Below are 22949 nucleotides of genomic sequence, written 5' to 3'. Positions count from 1 at the left end.
TGTGAGTTCAAGCCCCGCGTCGGGCTCTGGGCTGGTGGCTCAGAGCCTGGAGCCTGCTTCCGATTCTGTGTCTCCCTCTCTCTCTGCCCCTCCCCCGTTCATGCTCTGTCTCTCTCTGTCTCAAAAATAAATAAAATGTTAAAAAAAAATACATAAACTTAAGAAAATGTTCTGAAAACAATTTTTTTAAATAATAAAAGAGTACATCATTCTGCATGTTGGAAAACAACCCACACATGTCCTGGGTGCTTACTGTGTGCCAGGCACAGAGCTGGTGGCCTCACTTACATTATCTCAAGTAAGTCACACAACAACCCTAGCTGTGGGGTAAGTTCTGTTTTTATTCCCATTTCACAGATGGGGAAACTGCCAGCTCTGCAAGGTCAGCACACACTTTCAAAGTCACCTTGTTACTAAATGGCAGAATAGGGATTCAAACCCTTGTGGGCCAGAAATTCTTATCCCCCACAGTGATGGTGCCAGTTCTAACTTCTGGCTTCAGTTGCTTCAGGAGTCTGTCTTGACATCACCCAGAAAAGAACTTTAGTCGTAGCTCCTATGAACTGAAACGGCAAACTGAAAAAGAGGAAAGAAAACAGCTTGAAACCTGTTTCAGACCCTGCATGAGGCGAGGAACAGAGTCAGCGGAAATGAGAAGCCAGCTGGATTCAGCGACTCCTCAAGAAAGGGGGGCCATGTGAACTAACTTAATTGGATGATTATTTCAATTATCTAATTAAGAAAGATTACAGCTGAACAAAGACAGAGAGGGCCTCCAAGGTGATAAAAAAAAAAAAAAAAAGTTGATTAGCTGGGTTGGCCCTTGGCAACCCTGGGAGGTGGAAGGGACTCCCCGTTGGACGCCATGGCCCTTGGGACAATTAGCCACAGAGAGCCCCTCCTTTCTTCCCCCATTCCTCCCCAGCTGAGAGCTGTCTTCCACTTTACTGCCTGAGACTCAAGTGGTCAAGTAGCCAGCATTCTCCTCCCTTCTTTCTTCTTCCTTTTCCCTGCCTATTTGTTTTGTACTGGTTTAGTAAACAAAAACAGTATAGATTTCCCTGTATAGTTTAGGACAGAGGTTATAGTCTGGTTACTACTATCCATCCCCCAGTTCCGCTTCCCCATGTATGGCCCACGCACTTAAAACAAATTAGGGGTGACTGGGTGGCTCAGTAGGTTGAGTGTCGAACTCTTGCTTTCAGCTTAGGTCGTGATCTTACGATTTGTGGGTTTGGGCCCTGTGTAGGGCTCTGCACTGGGAGCACGGAGCCTGCTTGGGATTCTGTCTCTCCCTCTCTCTCTGCCCCTCCCCCAATCACATGCATGAGTGCACATGCACTCTCTCTCAAAATAAATAAATAAATTTAAAAAAATTAAATTATTCATCAATATTTAAAAGTCGAGGATTTCACATAAAAGTCCAGATCTCTGGCTTTATTTGAACAAATCAGATCTGACAACACTGGGTCCACCTTCTCGGAGGCCAGGTTTGAAATATTTAACACCGTGTGTATGTGTTGGTGCTGTCTTATCAGAACAGACGCCAGGCATAAGCCACCCAGATGCCATAACCACGAACACTGGCGGGAAGGTGGGGGTCTGCCCTCTCAGACCAGCCATGTTCTCCAGCTCCCAGGGCCTCTTTCAGTCCTATTGTCTCCTTGACATTGAGGTGAAGGTCACCTGCCATTTATCGTACCTGCTTGACCCACTTATAGTAAAGAGGGAAGAGACTCTTCCCTTAGCTTGACCTTTGTCTCTCAGTTATATCATCAGCCTGGCCAAAGTTGGCTTGTTTTAGGGAGCCTGTGGCTTTTATTCTTTAATTTAACAAATATTGGTTGAAAGACTTCATTATGCAACACGATAGAGCAGAGAGAGCTATTGAGAACTAGGCCAGAGAGCCAACAGTTCTGGACTCAAATCCTGCCTCAATCATTTGCTAATTATGTAACCCTGCTTCATTTCCTGATTTTGAAAGGAAGAATTTAGAACTTGTCTAAATACCTGAATTTTCAAAACACCTGTTTCACTGCTACAGCTGTGAGCTTTACTGTGAGGACTCAATGGGAAGAAATAACAAAGGACCTAGCACAGTGCTAGGTAAGCACAAAATGGCAGCCAGTTTAGGGGGAGAGCACTAGCTGTCATGATGGTGCATCTATGATATAATAGGCACTGTGCTATGCACCCATGTGTGTTATTTGTTTCAGTCCTCATGAGCTCCCTTCTAAGGTGAATAACATTATCTCCATCTTATGGAAGAGGGCTCTGTCCATCAGACATTGGATTCTCTCCTTCAGGACCCAAGCATGGTGGGGAAAGAGAAGATGTGCACACAAAATACATAAGGTGGTTAAAAGATAAAAGTATCCTACCAAACAGGGGGCAGGGGAGTATAAATTCACCTAGCAGATGAGAAGAAAGATTACTTATTGCTGGGAAATAAATTATACTAGAATAGTGCTTCTCAAATTTTAATGTGTATACAAATTACCTGGAGATCTTGTGAAGAGAGAATACAGATTCTGAGTCACAGTCTAGAGAAGGGCCAAGATTTGGGGTTTCAAACAAGGCCCAAGATGATGCTTTCCTGTCAGTCCATGGACTACACTTTGAAAAACAAGTTAGTTGCGGCCAAGGTATTGGTGACCAGTCATATTTCCCCATTTCTCTAGCTACAGTGAGTGGCTAAGACACAGGCATGGGGACCAAACTTGGCCAATTATAGTATTTCCTAGGAATATACATGACTGTTGGGGGAGAGAAGTCCTGTGCTTCTCTTATGGTCATTAAGCTGGAATTAAGAAACCCTGGGTTGCCTCTGGCTGGGCTAACCCATACTGTATAGAGAAGTGTCTTTTTTTTTTTTTTGAGAGAGAGAGAGAGAGAGAGAGAGAATGCACACATACACAAGCAGGGGAGAGACAGGGAGAGAGAGAGAGAGAGAGGCAGACAGAGGATCCAAAGCGGGCTCTGTGCTGACAGCAAAGAGCTCAGTACAGGGCTTACACTCATGAACTATGAGATCATGACCTGAGCCAAGGTTGGACACTTAACCAACTCAGGTGTCCTGAGAAAGTGTCTTTGTGGAGGGAGAGAATGATCCCATCAGAGTGAAGTCACAAAAGAGAAACCAACAGAGAGACGATGAGAAAAAGAATCCTGATGACATCATTTGACAACATGGCGTCTCTAAAGCTAGTCTCTGGTTTTCCCAAGTAAAGGACCAATAATTCTCTCTCTCTCTTTCTCTCTCTCTCTCCCTTTCTCACCAGTGAACTGGATTTTCATCACTTCCAACTCGAAAAGTCCTGGGTAAATATTAGTGTTAAATTAAATATTAGTATTAATTACTGTAGCATATTAGTTACCTAGTATAGCTTAACGATTACCCCAAAATGTAATAGCTTAGGGTAATAATAAAAATGCAGCATCTCCCACAGTTTCTGTGCGACAGGAGTTGGAGAGAAACTTGACTATGTGGTTCTCACCTGCCATCCATCTCCCATGAGGTTGCAGTTAAGATTTCCTCCCGGGCTAATGTCATCTGAAGGCTTGACTGGGACTAGAAGTCAACTTCCAAGGTGGCTCAATCATATGGCTGGCAAGTTGGTACTGGTTGTTGGTGACAGGCCCCAGTTCTTCCCCAGCAGACCTCCCCTTCAGTGTCCTTGAAACCTGGTGGCTGGACATAGACAGAAACAGAGAGAACCAGGAAAAAATATATTCTTTTTATGACCCAACCTCAGGAATCACACAGTGTCACTTTTTCACATTCTATTCATCAGAAGTGAGTCCCCATATGGCTGGTTAATTATAGAACCAGGATCTGGATTCTTGTTCTGGCTTTGCCACCAATAGACTGTGTGGCCCTGGGCAGGTCACTCCATGTCTCTGAGTCTTGGTTTCCTTATCTGGCAAATGAGGCGGCTGGATTTGACCCATTTAGTCTTAAAATCCTTCAGTGTCTATACCAAAGACACAGAAGGCCATGTATATCCTAGCAGGAGCCTAATTATCTTTGTCTTCTGTTGGGCTTCCTATCTTTTGAAAAACAACTCTTGGACATAAAAAACCAAGACGTCTTTCAACCATGAATGTAACTTGCCTCATATCGCAAGCCCTGAACCTCACGAACCAGGACTTGTTTCAACTAGTCACCTTATTACACAAACGTGACCATGTAAGAGCCAGAGGAACATGCGAGTTTTAGCCAGGGCCATTGGGGAATAATTACCACCACACTGTTGCTTAATGAAGTCAAGCTTCAGGTGGTGGAGATTACAGGCCAGAGTAAAGGATGAGCAGGCACATGACAACCCGGTTTGTGAAGTATTGGGAAGGAAGGGAGACCCTACTACCGTTAATGATAACAGTGATAATGATAATGTCTTTAATTGAGTGATTATGGATGGCAGGAACTGTGCTAAACATGCCTTTTTATCTCTTTTTGCCCATAACAACTTCATGAAGAAGGAAATATTAGCACCATTTTATGGGTGAGGAAATACACATTAAGAAGAGTAGGATGAATTGTACAAATCCACATAGCTAATAAGGGGTGGAAATGGTATTAAACCTGGGCCCACTAGATTTATAAGACTGTGCCCTCTATCATTATCCTTAACTGCTTGTTTCTTGTGGGTGGCCAAATAGACTCTCAAAACCCAAAGAAAAGTCTTAAGAACAGGTCTGATTTTGTTGTTGTTGTTGCCATTTTCAATTTCTTTTTTATCATAAACTTTGGCTCTCTACATTTTAAAGGAAGATTAAAATCTTCGAGTTACTCATTAGTATAAAAAAACCATGAGGTCCCCCACAGTGTGATTCTCTATCTGACCAAGGTAATTAAATAGACTCAGCCTTAAGTCCATCTACTTAAAATATTCAATCAAGGGAAGCCTAAGGTGGTGCCATGAACCAGGTAGGTGATGCCAAAGCAGCAGGTGACTCTAGAAAGGAAAGGAGAATTAATCAGAAGAGTCAAGGCCAGATGGGTAGCCAGGATATTATAAAGAAGGGAGGCATGGGGCCCCTGGGTGGCTCAGTCAGTTGGGTGGCCGACTCTTGATTTCAACTCAGGTCATGATCTCATGGTTCATGGCTTCCAGCCCCATGTCCGGCTTCGCTCTGTGCTGTCAGTGAGAAGCCTGCTTGGGATTCTCTCTCTCTCTCTCTCTCTCTCTCTCTCTCTCTCTCTCTCTCTCCCTCCCTCTCTGCTCCTCTCCCACTCATGCACATTCTCTCCCTTTCCCTCTCAAAATAAATAAGTAAACTTAAAAAAAATAAAAAAGAAGGGAGGCACTTGAGGGGCCAATGTTGGCAAATATAAGGTCATGGATCCAGACTCAGCTGAGATGTCAAGAGCTGGGTGAGTAGCTGGGACCCTATTATACCCAAGTCAGCACAGAAACCCCCAGTAGAAGTTGGAATGAATAAGTGCCAGGAGTCAGGGCAAGCAGAAATCAGGTTGAAGGCTAGAAATCAGGAAGGAATTTCACTATATACTAACTAATTTGGATGTAAATTTTAAAAAGTAAAAAAATTTTTAAAAATCAGGAGGGAAGCAAAATCAAGAGTAGGACAAAGCAGTCAGAAGAGACAGGCAAGGAAATGCCAGGCCCATGGACAGGAAAAACCAACTGATGAGGACCCTGAAGACACAGTTTCGTCATCGACAGAGAACTTGGCAAAAGGACAAAGAAAAAGTTGCAATTCTGTTCACGGTGTGTTAGTTTGTTTGGACCAGCCCTCCTCTGGAAAACAAGAAAACTTGCTGAATAAATTGAGTATCTTACAAGCACTGAAGAGTTCATGATACAGTAAGAAACCAGCAGGCCAAAACTGAAGGGAAAACAGGACCCTAAAGAGATAAGGGGAGCACAGAAGTCACTTGTGAACCAAGAGCATTAGCTGATTCCAGCAATGTGAACTTTTGTTTTGATGGTCTTGGGGGGAAAAGGAGGCAGAAATCAAAAGGGCAGGCTAATTAGAGACCCTCTCTATAATAACAGAGACCTGTCCCCCCTCTCCCCCCACACCCCACCCTGCCATGGCCCTATACACTCAGGGAAGAGGTGAACCAGAAGTAACCTATGCTTTGTGGATTTGCAGCCAGGAGCCAGTGTCTGGTGTTCTGGGAAACCTCAAGCCTCGAACCTGGTTTAAGGTGATCCCCAAACACCTGACAAATTCAGACACACATCCTCTCTGGAGGAAGGTAGCTTTACCTAAGACTTCAAATTACTCCTACAATTATTCTTTAGGTACAATGAACAGCATATAATCAAAGATAACCAGGGATAAAAAGAAATAAGTCTCTATGAAGAACAAGCAGAAATAGCAGCCAGCAGAAATAATCCTGCAATGAGGTTATAGAGTAGAGTTATCAGGAACATCTTATGAAGTAGGCATGCATAATATATTTACAGAAATAAAAGACAAGGTCAAAGATAGCTACATGGGACAGGAAAGTATCAAGTCACCCACTAGATTTGACAAGAACCAAATAGAACCTCCAGCAATTAAAAAAAAAAAAAACTAACATTAAAAAACTATTTTAGAGACAAAACTATATTCCATTAAGGATACTTCTTAGAAACAAGTCTGAGACATGGTAATAGAATGATTTGGGGTGGCAAGAAAGGAAGCACCCCATTAAATGTGGCTTATATGATAAAGAATATTCACTATCTTATATAACAAGAAATCCAGTGGTTGGGCTGTACTAGGGTTATTTCTGTACAGAAACAGTATCATCTAGGACCCTGCGTCTTTGCAGCCTTCCATATCATAAACTTCAACGTGGTGGCCTTTGTCTTAGACATGTCTCCTCATGATGGCAAGATGGCTGCAACAGCTCCAACTATCATGTCTCTGTGTTGCCACATTCAAAAGCAGAAATAAAAGAGATTTTCCCCTGTGTACCTCTCCTTTATCAAGGAGAAAAGACCCTCCCAGAAGCAACGCCACCAGAGTCTCCTTAATGTCTAACTGGTCAGGCATAGATCACATGCTCTAGCTGCAAGCAAACTGGGAAAGTGAGTTGCATTTTCAGCCTTTGAAACAGGAGGTAGATTCTGCAGCTTTGGAGAAGAGGAGGGAACTGCTGCAAGCTCGGAAGTTTTGACTCTATGTAGGACCACAAAGAAGGGAGATATGGTGATGGAGAGAAGAGGAAGATTCTAAAAGTGAAGCAGTCTGTCTTCAGGAGCACCGAATTCCCCTTTGTATACCATTTTCCTTCTTTTGGACTCTTTCCCATACATTATGCCCTTCTCTAATCCATTCTCCCAAGATACCGGAAGCCCTTTTCTTTCTTTCTTTTTATTCCTGATGAAAGAGGGTCTTAAAAGGAATTCATCCAGTAGTTTAAATTAGTTTTCTGTATTACCACTTCCGTAAGAAGCACCAAGAAAAGAGCTCAAAGGAATCAGTACCACAGTGGTATTCCAGACACCGTTGGAATGATGAAGGGTAGAGAGCAAGATAAGAAGGATTTGGGGACAGTGAGGTGAGGGAGTCACCATCTAGTGACTTGGGAATCATGCTCATACGCAGCCTATGAGTCACTTGACTAGCCTAACAGAAAGCTGAGGTACCACTGTGGCCACGAAGCCAGGAGCTCCAGCCTTCAAGTCCAAAGCCTGCACTGTCAGTCCTGCCTTAGAAGCCGGAGGCTTGAGGGGAGGTACTGCCTCCCTTGACCCCATTTTATTCATCGGGAAAACAACAAAAGTTGACCCAGCAACCTTTAAAGACCCTTTTGTTCTAACACAGTACCCAAACCCAAATCAAAATCAAAATCAAAAAGTAGTAACAGTTACAAAAGAGGATTCAAAAGAAACTTAAACACCTGCTGTTGCGCTTCCCTCCTTACAGATCTGCTTCTGAGCTTTGGCTTTATTCCCGCCCCCCTCCTGCCCCCCTGCCCCAGGAGAGAGGAGGGAGGGGAAGGGTGGAATCTTAGAAGGACAGGGAGCCTCTACCCAGAAATCCAGACTTTCATCATTTCACTTCGGCAGAGGGAAGGGAGAGGGTCTCTCTTCCAAGAGGCATTTATACACAAAATCCTAAGAAGGAGCCCTGCCTCGTTCAGATGTCCCTATTTTACTGGCCACTGAAGGAAGGGGGAGGTGGCAGGTGATGGATATTTCTATGATTGGCACCTCCACCAAAACAACAGGAAATAGGATCTGCTATTCCTGTAATTTTCTTTGGAAAGACAAAAGAAACGAAGAAAAAGGGAGAAAAGATGTCTGCATGGTATAATTTGCCCCACGTATAAGACCCAGAGAAGTCAAGCACGTTGTCCAAAACACACAGCAAGTAACTGTTGCTGCTAGATGCAACCTCAGATCTTTTGTGCCTCCCGTGCGCAGTCTCCTTCCCCTGTGCCTCGGTTCATCTCCGTAATCACAAAACTGTCTTCTTTCTTTATATGAAAATTCTCTGTCATCATTATCTACTAAACTAGATCAAGAGGTAACTTTTATTCATTTGTAGGTCACCTCCTGTTACTGGAAAACTGCCCCAATTTAACCAGTGATGTGCTCAACAAGGCATGGGAGGGGGCACTCACAGACAGGGGGCCGGGCAGTCACTGGGCAGGTAGCAACAACAACCTCGATTCACGCCCTGCTTTTGAGGAGAGCCATCATGGTCTTGGGTTCTCATAAACTACTCCGTTGTCTGGGAAGTTAAGAAGCATGATAATGAATGGTGATCTTTTTTTTAATGTTTATTTATTTTTGAGAGAGAGAGAGAGAACGTGAGCCAGGGAGGGGGAGGGGAAGAGAGAGGGGGGACAGAGAATCTGAAGTGGGCTCCGCTCTGTCAGCACGAAGACTGAGGTGGGGTTCGAACTCATGAACCATGAGATCATCACCTGAGCTGAAGTCAGATGCTCAACCAACTGAGCCACCTAGGCACCCGGAAAGGTGGGTTTTCAACAAAGACATTCTCCAACCTGACTGATGATTCACATGGGGGAGGAGGCACTTACATGTAATGGGCAGAAAATCTGCTAATTGTGCAGGAGATACAGAACTTTTTACCGTCACAGGAGACGTCAGAAGCAGAGGGCACATCCCAGCTGCTTCTTGTAAAAGCATCCAAACGCCTTCTGTTATTAACTGACATCTATTGAACCCACCTGTCTCCAGTCTCGAAAATCGCCCCTGCTGGTGCTCAGTGTTCGCAGTGCTAGTCAGGGCCTGTTGCCTTTATCCACCAGGTCAGCTTTAGAATTGGTCCCTTCTGGTGACAAGCGGGAAAATTCCAGCAAGGAGGAAAGAGTGGTAGGAGAAGAGGAACGGGTCCAGTGGAAAGAGAATAGTCCTACGGTTAGCCCAGAATGTCCTGTCGTTGGTCCAGATTTAGTGGAAAACAGGGGATTTGAAAAGTGTTATTAACCAGGTTGCTCCTGCATCTCTGAGTGAGCAGGGGACATTTTAGCATGTCTCAGCCAGGATTGGGAGACTTCAAGTAGCCTTAGAATTGGGGTATAAGCATGTGCGTGTGTGCGCGTGCACGTATGCACGGGTGTGATGGAGACCAGAAGGTGGACCAGCCTTCACTTTTCAATAACAATCAGTTAATAATTCCCCAGTCACGCTGTCTGCCCTTGACCAGTGACACCTCAGGATACTGAGGATGGATCTCAAAGAGGAACATTTCCTGAGCTCTTATGTTATAGCAGACAATGTGATTTCACTGCCCTTGGTGACCCATACCTTGATCCTCAGCAGACTTGAGGGGACCCTAAAGCAGGGGGAAGGTCAGCCTGGCTCCTCAGGGCCTCATTACTTGGGGCTACGAGAACAGCCCAGTACCTTGCTTGACCCCAAAGAGCTCCTTCCTTGATATCAAAGTCAAATCCAAAATTCCAGATCTGGAACCGAAAATGAGCACAGCCCCCTGAGCCTGAAGGCACAAGACCAGCAGCCAGGAATCATAGGAGCCTTTCACTTGACTCAGCCCCCTTGTCATCTACCACAGGATGACCCTGTCCACACGCCTGCCCTTTCAGCAGCCAGCTTTTGCTTGCATACTTCCCTTAATGAGGAGCTCACTACCTCGCTTAGCCAATCAATTTTCACACATCTCCAACTATACCTTCCTAAAGGATTTTCTGCGACAAACCAATCCCCATGGGCTCTCTAGAGTCAAGAAACAACTGGTAAATACATCTGGAAAGAGCTGTCTGTGATAATACCTGCTTAGTGATCTATACCACAGCAGTGTATTCAGGGCTCTAAAAAATACAGCCGTTGAGAAACTTGTTTAATTTTACTTAACTGAAAATCTCTCAAATTTATTTTACTACACAACATGTCCTTCAGGAATCTACAACCTTCCCACAAGAACCCTGTAACTCGGAAGTGCTGAGTCAGCAAGCTTCCCCTGGGGTTGGAATCTGTCTTTCCCAGGGTTCCATCAACTGGCTTCATTGCTAAGCTCTGGGGGTGCGGAGAACAAACCTGGCCCCTCTACAGATTCGAATAGCAAAGGTCTAACTCTTACCAAGCACTTGGCGGGGGGGGGGGGGGGGGGGGGGCAGACACTGTGCTGAGTGCTTTTCATAGGTTACGCCACAGCCTCTGTTTAACGGATGGAGAAACTGAGGTTTGGAAGGGTGAAGCGGAGTCACACAGCTAGAAGGTGGCAGGGCTGGAAAGCAAACCCAGCACCACACACGATAGTTAGAAAAACACCTGGCGGAACATTTGGCACGTGGTAAGCCTTCAACGAATGTTATCCGCGTTACCTTGCTGTTACTATTATTGTCATTATCTGACTGAAGAGGAAGTACTCCTCACGACGCCTTGTGCCTTGCTGGAACCTTCTGTTCTCTGCATTAAACGTTTCTGACGTCCTGAATGTTTTCCCTTGTTCGTCTGACGGCTCTCTCCCACCACTTCTGCACCCAAAGTAGGAAGGACGGAGCACCGAGGCTGGGAAGCCTTTCCTAGCTGAAAGCAATCTTCCATTTGCTGTTCCCACAGAACCATTTTCTCTGTCTGTCAAATCCTCTGAAATATGGTGGAAATAAATCCTTCAGGAAGACCAGTGAAGGAGAGCAGAGGGAGCTGGGGAGAAGCCGTAGGGAAGATGATCATCTATCTCCTAGACCAGGGGTCAGCAAACTACAGACCACAGGCTGGATCCGGCCAGCCCCCTGCTTTTTGTACCTAAGGCTTTATTGAAACACGGCTATGCTCATTCATAGATGTATCAGCTACAGCTGCTTTCTGCACCACAAAAGAGTTGAGGAGTTAGGAGAGAGACCTAAAATATTTACTAGGAGGTTCTTTACATAAAAAGCTGGCCCACTCCTGCTTTATCTTGTGGGGAGGAGAAAGGTAGGCTGGAAAGGTTTTTGATGAGCCAGGTGTCTGCCTTTCCTTATGTTCCAGATGCTCTTGGAAAAGCCAGCTGGGAGCTGCTGGGGCCCAGAACACTACAGCTTAAAAGAACTTGCAAGTAAGAAAGGCACAGCTCTCCACCGAGGTTAGCCTTGAAACCTATTCATGAAGGATCAGGGACAAGATAGGTGGATGTGGAGTCCTCTGAAGGCCACCGTATCACTCCAAGGCTAGGGATGTTGGCTCTCCGTGGATCAGGGTATTGGCCTATCTGAAGACAGATGCGTCGGCCAAGTGGGGTTTGGTCAGCTTTATTCACTTAGAGGAGCGAGGTTAATGCTGGCAGGACTCCATTCAGGCATCGCTCCAGGTTAGGGGAGACCCCCAACGGGTGGAGTATCTCAAGTGGCAAAGCCGCTTATGACACGTTGTGGGCGATCTTAGTCTAATGCTCTCGAACACTCAATTCACCCAAATAACACCCTTGTTTCAACTCCATGATCTCGAAGCAAACTTCGGGCTGTGACTTGGCCGCTTCCCATGTAGCTCTGCCAACAGAGGGGGGTATGCTGCACCAAAATTCCCCACATGGGTTTCAGAGTGACTGAGAACCTCCTGAGATTGTGTGCATGGTGTTGTTCATGTTTGGGAGTGCCCACGGTCCCGAGGACAGGAGCCTTCATGGTCGCTATCATCAAAAAGGTCTCCACGAACCTCAGAGACCTGGCATTTATTCGCATGAATGTTTCAATTAGGGTTTCCTTCTACTTCTCCGACTGAGGGCAAGAACTCTTTTGATTCCATATGCCACTTTCTCCAGCTCTCAGCCCTGTGCCTGGCTTGTGGGACATGCTCACTAAGTGTTGGTCACAGCAGGAAATGAAGTAAGGGAAGAGGAGAGGCCAGGAGGAGGGGGAGGAAGGTTAGGGTTTGACATGCCAGCCTGAGCGTCCCGGTCCCTGTGATAGTTAGGATTTTCATTGTAAATTAATAAACTGACCTTCTGGTTTATGTAAGAGTCTCATGAGTGTGGTTAATAGATTCTCCCTTGGGGCATAGATTGCTCTTGGTGTGCTGCCTACAAAGCTCTGTGACCAGAACCTGGACCCGGATGAATCCACAAGTCACCCTGTGGGGCTCCTTGGAGACAGATTGCTGGCTTGTTCGCCCCACGGAAAAGGAGGGCTTTAGTGTCCCCTAATCATGTTACTACTGCAACAATGGCATTTGCTCTCTTCTGGCAGTGCTGAGGACATTTGAAGCCCGTTCCAGGGCCTGGGCCAGGGTTGGCACCCAGTAGTTCTCTTTTAATGTTTACTGAAAAAATGGGTGCTGCATTATCTTGAATAACTGAAAATAAATGTACATTTGTTTTTGTTATTAAATCTAAAAATACGACTGAATAACCCACAAGGTACTTGTTATAGTCTGTGACTACAGACTTTCTAAAGCAATAAGGCTAACAAGAAATTAAAAAACAACCATTGCTACTTTAAAAAAATTTTTTTGTTTGTTTGCTTAAGAGAGCAGGGGAGGGGCAGAAAGAGAGGGAGAGAGAAAATCCCAAGCAGGCTCTGCACTGTCAGCACAGAGCCTGATGTGGGGCTTGAACTCACGAACCATGAGATCATGACCTGAGACAAAATCAAGAGTCCAACGCTTAACCGACTGAGCCACCCAGGTGCCCCAATTGTTGCTACTTTGGAAGCACAGGACCCATTAATATATATAGGAGCCCAATATGGCCCCAACCCATTTTGAGGGAGGGGATCCCAGGCCTTGCTTGACACAATCTTGGTGGCAGCAAGTTACAGCTTGGTCAGTAGTAGCCTCCAGCCTTAAAAAAGAATAATTTCAACCCAAGATTTAGTTGAGAATTTCTAGGGGGCTAGTGACATATCAGAAAGAGCATCATGCCTGCCTTTGCTGAGTTAAGTAGAACTATATTTTATTCTCACACTCTCTTTTCAAGGCACACACACATGCACACGCACACACTTATACACACACACTTTCACTACACATACACACATGCAAACCTTTATTTCTTCTGGGAAAAAATAGTGCTACACGTATGGTAATATATTGGTTATCTATTGCTGCATTAAAAAATTACCCCAAAACGTCAGCAACTTAAAGCAACAAACATTATCGCACGAAGGCTCTACAGGTCAGGAATCCAGGCGCCAGTTGGCTGAATGGTTCTGGTTCAAGGTCTCAAGAGGACTCATAAGGGTGCAAACTGTCACGTGGAGCTGCAGTCTTCTCAAGGCTCTGTTTCCAGCTTGCTCATACGATTGGTGGCCGGCCTCAGCTCCTCGTTGGCTGTTAGCCAGAGGCTCTAGTTCATGGACCACTCCATAAGGCTGCTCCCAGCATGGTTGCTTGCTTCCTCCAGAGCAAGGGAGGTAGGGAAACAGCAAGAGAGTGAAAGAGACGCAGCTTTTTATAGCCTAATTTTGGTAGGGGCACACCCCCACTTCTCCAGAGACCATTGGTCAAAGAGAACAACTGTAATAGAGTATAGGACAGACATACACAAGGGTGTGACTATCAGGAGGTGAGGATCGTTGGGGGGCCATCTTGAAAAAGACAACATAGAAAATTTAAAAATACAACTACAAATTCTTTTGCACCCCCCTCCTTCAAAACGTAGAAACTAATGTTCCTCCCTCTGAGTAAGAGCTGGACCTAACGACTTTCTTGTAACAGACAGAATGCAGTGGATTGAGAGCGTGTGATTTCACACAGCCAGGGTCATAAAAAGCATTGTTGCATCCACCTTTCTCTCTTGGATCACTCTTTCTGGGGAAAGACAGCCTATATGCTGAGAACACTCAAGCAGCTATATGGAGAGGCCCACACAAGAAGAACAGAGTCCTCTTTCCAACAGCCAGCACCAACTGGCCAACCATGTGAATAAGCCATCTTGAAAGTGGATCCTCCAGCCCCTGTTGAGTCTTCAGATGATTATGGCACTGGCCAACAAATTGACTACAACCTCAAGAGAGACCCTGGGCCAGAATCACCCAGTGAAGCTACTTACAAATTCTGGATCTACAGGGGATCCTGGGTGGCTCAGTCGGTTAAGTGGCCGACTTCGGCTCGGGTCATGATCTCGCCGTCCGTGAGTTCGAGCCCCGTGTCGGGCTCTGTGCTGACAGCTCAGAGCCTGGAGCCTGTTTCAGATTCTGTGTCTCCCTCTCTCTGACCCTCCCCTGTTCATGCTCTGTCTCTCCCTGTCTCAAAAATAAATAAAACGTTAAAAAAATTAATAAAGAAAATTAAAACAAAAACAAATTCTGGATCTACAGATAATGTGGGATATAATAAATGTTTATTATTGTTTTAAGCCATTAAGTTCCGGGGTAATTTGTTATGCATTAGTAATTAATACAACATGCTTACTGAATTTCAGGGTTCTTAGCTGCAAACAACAGAATCCACCTAGTTTAAACAAAAGAGGGATGTATTCAAGGAACTAAGCAGTTCACTGAATTTCTGGGAAGACTAAAGAATGAAACTTGATTTAACAAAGCCATGACACTTTCTGTGGAGACCCTTCTGCTGTCCACTCTAGCAACAAGTGCTGCCACCAGAATTGCTGCCATCTTGCCTCTGTAAGCTGGGTATCTTGACCAACCCCACATGAAGAATGGATTTTACATGCGCTTACTTGCAAACCAAAGCCTGTGTAAGGATTAAGTCAAATGTCTATACCTCATTGTGATGTTTAATTTTATGTGTCAGCTTGGTTGGGCCACAGTGCCCAAATATTTGGCCAACCATTATTTTGGATTTCTCCATGAGGGTATTTTCAGATGAGATAAACATTTTTTTAAAAATTTTTTTTTAACGTTTATTTATTTTTGAGACAGAGAGAGACAGAGCATGAACGGGGGAGGGTCAGAGAGAGAGGGAGACACAGAATCCAAAACAGGCTCCAGGCTCTGAGCGGTCAGCACAGAGCCCGACACGGGGCTTGAACTCACGGACCGCGAGATCATGACCTGAGCCGAAGTCGGCTGCTTAACCGACTGAGCCACCCAGGCGCCCCATGGTTTTTTTTTTTTAAGTAAGTATGGGGATATTGTATTGTATTGTATTGTATTGTATTTTTTTTCCCCTAAGAATTTATTTAAATTCAGGTTAGTTAACATATAGTGTAGTGTTGGTTTCAGGGTAGAATTTAGTAATTCATCACTTACATATAATAGCCAGGGCTCAGATGAGATAAACATTTAAATGAGCGGCATCTGATGAAATCAGATTGTCTCCCATAATGTGGAGGTGGGCCTCATCTAATGTGTTGAAGGCCTGAATACAACAAAAGTCTGACACCCCCCAAGCAAGAAAGAACTCTGCCAACAGATGGCCTTTGGACTTGCGTTGCAATATTGGCTCTTCCTGGGTATCCATAATCAGGTAAGCCAATTCCTGAAACTTCTTCCTTCTCTTCCTTCCTTCTTCTCTCTCTCTTTCTTTCTCTCTCAAAACAAAACAAAGCAAACAAACAAACAAAAACCCAGAACCTATTTGTTCTATTTCTCCTGAAAATTCTATTACTACATCTAGTTACAAGGGAGGTTCAGAAAAATGAGTTTCTGGCTTAGACATTTTCAGACCCATAAGATGAGAAATTCTACAAGTAGACAAAAGGTGTTCTAGTTGCTGGGTGGCCAAAGAGTCTAACCAATATTTGCTATATTTATTATTTAAATAACCAAACATAAGCCATCTCTTCTATCAAGTTAAACTTTTCCTCCATAACCATCTCTCTCCTCAATCCACAGAGAAGCACACAAAAAATAGTTTGATGTATGTATCTCAAGCTTTTTTTTCCCAAGCTGTAGACTTTATTTTATTTATTTGTTTGTTTACTTATTTACTTATTTATTTTAAGTAGGCTTCAGACTCCATGTGGGGCTCAAACTCACAACCCGAGATCAAGAATTGCATGCTCTACCAACTGAGCCAGCCAGGTGCCCCCAACCTGTAGACTTTAAATTAATGTATTTCAGGCATGCACCTGGTAAGATTCCAGGGAATTCTACTTATATTTAAGTCTTTGCTCTACAGACACTTCAGTCTTTCTTCTGTATATAACTTCTTCCTTTAATTATGTACATTTGTAAATAATGAATGACATTTCCCTCAAGAGACTTTCTAATTTTATCTGTTGATCCAAATTAAAGTCTGACCATAATTCCTTCTCTAGGGAATGATATTGTAAGCCTGTAAGTAAAGTTATAAGCATCATAGACCCAAGGGAGGAAGGTGGTAGTTCTTTCTTGGCAAGAAAAATCCCATGAAATCTCATTAATTCAGATTCCTTAAGGTTGGAATTTGTGATTATTCAACCTTCCCTGGTTTGGAGTTTGCCTTTTCATTTTCTCTGAGCAAAGTGATTAAATAAAAAAGTCAAATTGCAAGGGGAATGTTTCAGTAGCTACAGCTTTAGATGGCTTTAGCACACAATTTATTTGGGTCCAAATGGAATCTGCTATGTGGAAGTAATTATTTTTTTCCTAAGTTGAAAAGCAATGATGAGGACTGATTCTATCATAGAATCTTCAAGAGTTTTCTGACAAGATTGTGGTAAAATTTTGTTCCTTGCTTTAAACAGCAAAGCTGGAATCTATGTGGGGCTTTGGACTCTTCTAAGAAACAGCATTCACCTAGGATTATGATTCAGGAACACTCCATGATCTAATGGAACTGTCCAAGAGAAAGGAGATGCCAAAATGATTGCCAAAGTTGTTCTCTAAAAAGAAATTTACTAAAGAGAGAGCAAGCAAAATTAAAGCACAATAAGATTATAATTATGAGTTCTTTGAGTATTTTATTTTATTTTTTAAAGATTTTATTTTAAAGTCACCTCTACATCCAATGTGGGGCTCAAACTCAGAACCCTGAGTCACACACTCCACTGACTGAGCCAGTCAGGTGCCCCATAAGTTCTATGGATATTAAAAAAATTTTTGTTATATTTATTTATTTTTGAGAGACAGAAAGACAGAATGTGAGCAGGGGAGGGGCAGAGAAAGAAGGAGACACAGAATCTGAAGCAGGCTCCAGGCTCTGAGCTGTCTGCACACAGCCCTACACGGGGCTCGAACTGACAAACTGCGAGATCATGACCTAAGCCGATGTAGGACGCTTAACTGACTGAGCCACCCAGGCGCCCCAGTTCTATAAATATTTTAAAATTAAAAAGCAGCTATAAAAATGCCTGTCAAGATTCTGGACTTTAAAATAGATATAATTCCTTAGGTATGAAAGAGAAGCACTTAAGACTCATGCATTTCTTTTTAAGTTAACTCTATGCCCAACATGGGGGTCAAACTCACAACCCTGAGATCAAGAATTATAGGCCCTGCTGACTGAGCCAGTCAGATGCCCTGAGGAATCATGCATTTCCAGTAGAAAGAGCCCCTGTCCTGTAATCACGGCCTGCTATTGCTCAGTGAATGGGTTCCCATGTAAAGAAATGGATCCCTTCAGCTCTTAGGAGAACTGGGCAGGGTCTGGGGCCAAAAAAGTGCCCAGGAAAATCTTTTGGCTTCATATGGCCTTATGTCTTTATTCTATGAGCCATACAGACATTATCATCTTTTGGCTGCCCCTACGGACAAGAAAAACGTTGGGAGGCTCTGTAGGAAAGAGAGCACGGTGGCCCCTTCTTTCCAAAGTAGCCCCCAAGAATAGCCTCTCTTGGTAGCTACGTGGAGTAACAGCCCGACAACACCTCATTTTACATGCTATGGGCATGGTGTTGGGGGCCCGATTCACTACTGTTCCACAGGCTTCTCAGTCCACACCCTTCTAGATCTGCAGGTTTTTTGTTTTGTTTTTTTTTTTTTATATTAGAAGTGATTCATTCTTGCTTTTCAATGCAAACATTCTAGAAGTTAATAATTAAAAAGTGAAACCCCCACCGCTCATCTAGAGTGTTAACTATGTGAAGAGTTGAGGGTGTATCTTTCTGATCCGTTTCTCCACGCATGGGCAATCAGTAACTTGTATCTTTTCTAGATCAATCAGCCTGTGAGCTACCTACCTCTTTAGCCATCTGCTTATCTATCCAAAATTTACTCACATCTGCCAGGGGTGAAGGGGGTTCATATGCCAGGCAGTGATTAGTCTGAACATTCAGTGGTACAACGTGAGATTCTTTCTGGTATGAGACACATAAAACATAAAATGAAGGAATCTTATTAAAGAAAAAAAAAAAAACCATCTATAGGCTCCCCTGGCATACAAGTTTAGAAACCCGGTCTCACTTCACTTACAGCATGATTCAGAGGCTTTAAGAGATCCTCAGGACCCTATTTCTCTCTCTCTCTCTCTCTCTCTCTCTCTCCCCTCTTCTCCATCCTTCCCCCACATTGACTTCATTCTCAGACTCCAAGGATGGGCAAGATGGCTGGCTACCAGCAGTCTGAGGGGTCCCATGCCCTTCCAAGTTCAAGTCAGGTAGAAATGGGACCCAACACAAGTGCCATCACCTCTCCCTGACTCTGACCACCTTCTTAAAAAGAGTCTGGATATCCTTATTGCTTGTTACTCTTATACCCCATAACCCTGTTCTTTATTTTTTTTTTTAAATATTTATTACCAATTGAAATTAGGCTGAGGATTTGCTATAGTTGATTCTCTGCCTGCCCCCACTAGAAAATAAGCTTCCCCACAGCAGCATTCTCACCTATCTTGATTCCTACTTTATGTCCCAACTCCTCTCAATAAATGTCCCAACTCCTCTCAATAAATGTCCCAACTCCTCTCAATAAATATTTGTTGAATGGATGAAAGAGTTAGTCACTGTAGCCAGAGAAATATCATGCACTGATTGGCCAGGTTCGAGTCACATGACCCCACCCCCCCATATACCTGGAATGACAGCTGGGGAGAAGATAGTACCTCAGAGGAATATCAGTGGACTGTTAGCAGCAGAAAGGTGATTGGAATGGATGTGTTGAGTGGCAAAACCACAGAGGTCCACCAAGTCAGTGAAGCATTATACGTGGATTTGCCAAAAGTGAGACAAAATACCGTAGTCTTATATTTGAATGTGGGGTTTGCCGCTTATTAGATGAATGACTTTTTTCAAGTCACTTTGCTTCTCTTGGCCTCGGCTTCCCTCATTAGTAAGATAAGAAATAGACCTAACTCTTCATGTGACAATTAGCAATAACGTATGTAAGGGGCGCCCTGAGACCCTAACTCAGTCAGTTAAGGGTCTGACTCTTGGTTTTCAGCTCAGGTCATGATCTCATGGTTTGTGGGCTCAAGCCCCACATTGGGCTCTGTGCTGACAGTGTGGAGCCTGCCTGGGATTCTCTCTCTCCCTCTCTGCCCCTCTGCCATTCACACCCTGCCTCTCTAGCTCTCAAAAATAAACACTAGGGGCGCCTGGGTGGCTCAGTCGGTTGAGCGTCCGACTTCAGCTCAGGTCACCATCTCACGGTCTGTGAGTTCGAGCCCCGCGTCGGGCTCTGGGCTGACAGCCTGGAGCCTGCTTCGGATCCTGTGTCTCCCTCTCTCTCTGCCCCTCCCCTGTTCATGCTCTGTCTCTCTCTGTCTCAAAAATAAATAAATGCTAAAAAAAATTTTTTAAAAATAAATAAACACTAAAAGAATTGGAAAAAAAAACAAAAGAAAGAAAGAAAGAAAAAGAAAGAAAGAAAGAAAGAAAGAAAGAAAGAGAGAAAGAAAGGAGGGAAGAGGAGAGGGAGGGGGAAAAGAAGGAAGGAAGGATGAAAAAGAAAGACAGAAAGAAAGAAAGAAAGAAAGAAAGAAAACATGTAAAATGGCCAATAAACAGATTTACTGTCGTTTTTACTATTTGTTTGTGGCTCTGATTATCCACTTCTAGTGATCTCAGTCTTTTGATAGTTTAGACAAAATCCAATGAAAACACATTCAAAAGCCCCAAGTGTGAGGGAATAAGGAGTTGGTTAAATGGCCACTCTACTTTTTTTTTTAATGTGAAATTTATTGTCAAATTGGTTTCCATACAACACACAGTGCTCATCCCAACAGGTGCCCTCCTCAATGCCCATCACCCACCCTCCCCTCCCTCCCACCGCCCATCAACCCTCAGTTTATTCTCAGTTTTTAAGAGTCTCTTATGCTTTGGCTCCCTCCCTCCTTTACCTTTTTTTTCCCCTCCCCTCCCCCATGGTCTTCTGCTAAGTTTCTCAGGATCCACAGAAGAGTGAAAACATATGGTATCTGTCTTTCTCTGTATGACTTATTTCACTTAGCATCACACTCTCCAGTTCCATCCACGTTGCTACAAAAGGCCATATTTCATTCTTTCTCATTGCCATGTAGTATTCCATTGTATATGTACACCACCACTTCTTTATCCATTCATCAGTGGATGGACATTTAGGCTCTTTCCATAATTTGGCTATTGTTGAAAGTGCTGCTATAAACATTGGGGTACAAGTGCCCCTATGCATCCGCACTCCTGTATCCCTTGGGTCAATTCCAAGCAGTGCTACTGCTGGGTCATAGGGTAGATCTATTTTTAATTTTTTGAGGAACCTCCACACTGTTTTCCACTCTACTTTTTTAAAGCAAATTCTCAGAAATTTTAACCCTAGGGTGGTATCACTCAGATACTGAAGGCTGCTGGCAAACAGTGATTTGGCTGAACGACTTTATAAAAATATTTATCTACTGGCCAGGCTGGGCATTAACCAATCAGAATGACCAAACGGCTGACATGGAATGGATGCTGGCCTTACGCAACATGACTAACTGTCCCAGGTTGCACTAGTTGGAGGCAGGTCTAGCCAGGAGTCACTTTTGGTCAAACCATCATTGGCATCTGGTTACACAGCTTCACATCAGGTCAGTGGATGTTCTTCATCACCATTTCTGACTGGGGTATAACTTGGCATTTGTGATGTCATGGATGAGAGAAGCCCATCCCACTTCCCCAGGCTTTCCCACGGAAAACCAGACCCTGGTCTTTACGGCGTGCCTGCTTAGCTAACTTGACCAGACAATCAGGGGAGTCTATGCACACTCTTGGTGGCTTGGGGGAGCTGAGAACTGCCCAGCAGCTGGAGCCAACACTCAGTCCTTAAATGATGTGGGCGATGGCCACAGTCCTGGTGGGTTATTAGAAACCAAGCAAATTTTACTGAAAACAGATTTGTAAGTGCAGCATGCAAATAGTGAAAAGTCAGATCACTGTTAACACCACTAATGACAGCTCTGACTTTTCCTTTAGACCATTCTCTTGGCATTATTATAAAACCACTGAACTGGAAGAATCAAGTTTCCGATTTCCCATGCAGACCTATTCCCGGACCTTCACACAGAAAGCAAACTCGCATTGCCAGCCCAGAAACTTCACATCATCTCCTCATTAGTAACCACCTTTAAGCATTATATTAATCTTGCAGCCTTAAGACTGTTCTCAGTTAATTGAACTCTTTGCTGCTTAAAGTTTAGCTTCTTTGCTTTTTATTACCACTTTTCAACTACTTGAAATTTAAGTCATTCTTAAAAAAAATTGTAGTAAAACACACACAGCATGAAAGTTACCACTTAAACCATTTCTAAGCTTACAGTTCAGTGGCATTAAGTACATTCACACTGTTGTGCAACCATCACCACTGTCCATCTCCGGCGCTTTTTCACCTTCGCACACTGAAACCCTGTCCCCATAAACAGTAACTCCTGTTGCCTCCTCCCCCCAGGTCCTAGAAACATCGTTCTACTTTCACTCTTTGAATCTGACTATTGGAGGGACCTCATGTAAATGGAATCACACCACATTTGCCCTTTTTTGAATGGCTTATTTTTTTTTTAAGTTTATTTATTTATTTTGAATGGGGGGCAGAGAGAGAGGGGGAGAGAGAGAATCCCAAACAGGATCCACACTACCAGTGCAGAGCCCAATGAGGGGCTCGAACTCACAAACAGGGAGATCATGACCTGAGACAAAATCAAGAGTCAGAGGAGACTTAACCAACTGAGCCAGCCAGGTGCTCCCTGGCTTGTGTTTCACTTAGCATGATGTCCTCAAGGTTCATCCACATCGCAGCATGTGCCAGAATTTCCTTTGTTTTTAAAGCTGAGTTGGTATTCCATTGCATGGTTACATACATGCCATATTTTGTTATCCAGTCATCTGTTGATGGACATTTGGGTGGCTTCTACCCTTTGGCTAGTGTGCTGCTAGAACATGAGTTAAGTCAGCTTTAAAGGTTGTTAGTTTTGGGGTGCCTGGCTGGCTCAGTTAGTGGCACGTGCAACTCTTGATCTCAGATTTGTGGGTTCAAGCCCCATGTTGGATATAAAGATTACTTAAAAATAAAAACTTTTAAAAACAACTAAAATAAAATATTGGTATTTTTCCCCCACAGGAATTTGTTAACTGGATTCACACCTTGAATATCGGTTCTCACTTCTGTGTTGAACGTTCCCTACAATGCCCTCCCAACAGGATTTACTATACATGAGTTTTAAGATGCTATGGAAAGTTAACCATACAATTTATTTTTTTATTTTTATTTTAATTTTTTTTTAATTTTTTAAATGTTTTTATTTATTTTT

At 43.8% G+C, this 22949-nt stretch overlaps 2 long non-coding RNA genes across 2 annotated transcripts in view; one reads left to right on the top strand and one right to left on the bottom strand.

Annotated features, from left to right (window-relative positions):
- Window positions 1-214: 214 nt before the first annotated feature.
- The window catches only part of LOC131509903 (uncharacterized), a 169829-nt gene continuing 147094 nt past the window's right edge, over window positions 215-22949 (bottom strand). Inside the window, exons 5-6 of the long non-coding RNA XR_009260769.1 lie at window positions 3498-3691; window positions 215-576 (exon numbers count right to left, since the gene is read on the bottom strand). This is a non-coding gene — a long non-coding RNA (uncharacterized LOC131509903). The remainder of the gene's footprint in view (window positions 577-3497; window positions 3692-22949) is intronic.
- On the top strand, window positions 14794-17194 carry LOC131509906 (uncharacterized). The gene is made up of 2 exons (XR_009260771.1): window positions 14794-15066; window positions 16999-17194. It is a non-coding gene; the product is annotated as an uncharacterized LOC131509906 (long non-coding RNA).

The sequence above is a fragment of the Neofelis nebulosa genome, chromosome 4 (genome assembly GCF_028018385.1).
Source record: "Neofelis nebulosa isolate mNeoNeb1 chromosome 4, mNeoNeb1.pri, whole genome shotgun sequence".
Taxonomy (NCBI): domain Eukaryota; kingdom Metazoa; phylum Chordata; class Mammalia; order Carnivora; family Felidae; genus Neofelis; species Neofelis nebulosa.
The sequence above is the reverse complement of the archived record's forward strand: the minus strand, read 5'-3'. Positions and strand labels throughout refer to the sequence as shown.